The following is a 3,205-nucleotide window of genomic DNA, read 5'->3' on the forward strand; positions in this document are numbered from 1 at the left end:
GGTTTTAGGTCATAACATATGTATTTATATGTGTTGAATTCTAAGAGTCATGGGTATAACCCAAACCCATATCCATGGATCTTATGATCCATGGTTCATGTGGCCCAACTCTTTATGTATCCATACATAAACTTGGTCCAACATGGATCATAAGCCCAACACATATAAATATAACTAATTACCATAATTAGTCCCCATAGTTTTAATTAGTCTCTTTTGATCACTAAATTAATTCCAAATTAATTCTTGATCAATACTATTTAAAACATATGACTTCATAGAACTTATAATATATTAATAAATCATATATAACCTCTTCTCTCAAAAGTCCATGCTAACAAATTGTCCTGATAATATGCAACCCAAATGGACCATGCTACTCTCACGTCGAATACATACCAATAATAGTTATGGGCTTAGACACCTCATCCAACATTTTCTTATTTTACCCTGTGACTCCAAAACACAATTCAAATGTTTAGATCTCATAACCATCATTACCTCCTTCTGAAAGGTCTAAACATCGCCTCTTTAAGACCCAAAGTCTTTAGACAATCGACTTCCGACCCGCGGCCCTGAATCACAGAATGATCCCAAACAGGGTGTTACAGATGAACAACATTGGCTCCATTGAAAAGCCTAGCAACCTTTTCATATTGAGGCTATAAAACTAAAGGTAAATGATTAAGTAATGCACCAGAAATGTTAACGTTATGAAGACACCATATAAATAAAATACCTTATAATTTATGCAAGCTTAAAATTTGCAAAGAGTAACATGATTTTGTCCACCAAGTGTTATAAGTTTAACACTATGGAACAACACCATCTTGATAGCATCCACAACCTTGAAAGGCTCATGCCTAAGAAGATTTTGTACACCAACTTAAGAACTAATTAAATAAAAATAACGATTTGTTTGATTAATTATATACCTAAGATTAATGATTTACTTAAAGCATACATTAATAAAACATGCAACAACCCTAGATCAATGGGACCATCAATCCCTAGAATAAAATCCATCCTAGAGCCAGTCCAGTTGAAAAGTGCATAAAATGATGAAATCAATACCATTTTCAGTACCCTCGGCTGCAATGGGAAAATTAAAGTGATGAGATGAATTAACCCATACATCACACTTAGATTCAATAACCTCACAATCTTGACGTTGACCATTTTCAGAATTATTTACCACCAGATCCGAAGTCGCCGATACCTACAAAAAAAAGTTAAGTTATTGTCAGATTCTCAAAGCCACTAACATTTTATAATTATCAACATAAAATCACAAAGTTGATTCTCAAAATCTATGACAACCTTTTCCTTACTTAATGGTGTTATCCATGTCACTCGTTATATTAAAAAAATTTCATACAGGGACATGTTTATGAGACTCATGTGTATATCACATGTGATACAACTTTAAAAAAAACGAAAAAAAATCATAATCATTGAAATCCATATTAAAGAAAAAAACCCAAATGAAACAGGTAGTTCAAAAAAAAAACAGCAAGGTAATTGTTGTATATCCCTCCCTACCAAATCTTTTCATTTAGGACCAAATTACCATTTACATTTATTTTATGATTGTCTTTTGTTTCTATCCTTGGAGGGCAGAATTTGTTGACAAAATGCCCTTGCCATATTACAGTTATGTAATAGGCGACATAGTTTTTGGTCTGGTTATGTGAGTCATCATAGGTATTCAATATTTAAGTTCTTTTTAACCTCTAGTATATCAGAAAATAACTGAGAGAAAGCTTGTTTCCTGGAGAGCCGCTTTCCTCTCAAAAGATTAGGACTATTAATTTTTATATGAGTTGCATTTCATCATCATTTCTAATGTTCAATTGATTGTGTGAAGTATAAGCTATCAATAGGTTATCACCAAACAAAAGTTTTTGTACTAAATGTATAAATTACTATATTCTCCTCAAAAATGAAAATAGTAAGATTAGATTATATTGTATAATAAACATACCATGAGGTCCTTTGAAGCTTACTGCACATTTTTTTTCTTCACTTTCTTAATCTTTTTTTTACTAAAAAGCTACATCACACATAGAAAAAATACAAAAAGAAATTTTAAGATTTCAATGATGAATAAAAAGAGATACACCCGATAAGTAATAGCAAAGAAAATCAAACCTTATGATGTTCATTCTAATCAACTCTAGTTTTGATGAGCAAAACATCAAAAACCTGATTCAAGCATTTTATCGAGCAGTTGGTGTGTATCATCAGGTACCCGGAAGAGATATCCCATATTCTCTACATGATAAGAATGAGTCTATAATTTCTTTCCAATTTGTACGTATCGAATCATGAATGGGTACCGAGGAAGTAACCGATGGCAGAATAAAAGCAGATTAATCAATTTCAAAGTTCATACCTTCTTAATATCTTGTCTAAAATAATTGGAAGGCAAAAAGATTTTAAGCAAAGGGAAGATAGAAGCAGATGGCAAGGAAAGCATGATGCTTGATTTTCTTACATGCCTTCCTAATAGTTGCATAGTCTTTGTCGTCTCCTCCCATCTAAGCACCACATAGAAACACGTAGGAGCTGAAAAGCCAAACGTCGGTGGGGGAATGCATTGTTGTAGGTGGAAATAGGAATTGATTTTCCTTCCGGTGGAGATTAAGTCTTCAGAGCGAAAAGTTGGAACAGGAACAGGACATAGTGAATAAAGATGATATTTCTTCTTCTCCCACCTGCCAATACCGAATGGAATCGGTGGAGGAGACATTGAGAAGGAGGGTGCAGTATGACATTGGTTATCTATTGGAGGATGAGGGCGGTGGAGGACAACTGATAATAGAAGCCGATGACCGACTAAAATGAAGGGAGACTAGTCGTTGACCGAGCAAAAAATATCGTCCAGCCACTACCATTGTTGACCACCCAATGAATAGTAATCGGCTGGTTCCAGGTGACTATTCATAAGAGTCCTTGTAATTAATTGTATGATAAATTTGTTCAAGTCTTTTTCTTTTTAAACGAATATTTTCGTCTAGTGGTTGTCTAAAAATGGAATTCCAACGTATACAAACTTACTGAAGAGGGAAATTATTGTGACATCGAGTTTACCCTTTCTGTTATTGTATTGATGAAGACTTGGATCGTATTTTCTTCACTTGTTATTTTAACATGGAGTTGTGGAAATGGTTGTTAGCTTGGTCTTTGATCCTTCCTTCGCAGC

General features: G+C 33.9%; 1 long non-coding RNA gene across 2 annotated transcripts; it reads right to left on the reverse strand.

The window, feature by feature from the left end:
* Positions 1-727: 727 nt before the first annotated feature.
* On the reverse strand, positions 728-2,918 carry LOC145168949 (uncharacterized). Of its 2 annotated transcripts, XR_013742194.1 has the most exons (4): positions 2,396-2,918; positions 2,152-2,274; positions 1,985-2,053; positions 728-1,219 (listed from the first exon to the last, which is right to left on the reverse strand). It is a non-coding gene; the product is annotated as an uncharacterized LOC145168949 (long non-coding RNA). The 2 variants fall into 2 exon arrangements; XR_013742193.1 differs by having other exon boundaries at positions 2,152-2,918.
* Between the last annotated feature and the right edge of the window lie 287 nt (positions 2,919-3,205).

The sequence above is a fragment of the Lactuca virosa genome, chromosome 4 (genome assembly GCF_052849685.1).
Source record: "Lactuca virosa cultivar CGN04683 chromosome 4, Lactuca_virosa_CGN04683_v6, whole genome shotgun sequence".
Taxonomy (NCBI): Eukaryota; Viridiplantae; Streptophyta; class Magnoliopsida; order Asterales; family Asteraceae; genus Lactuca; species Lactuca virosa.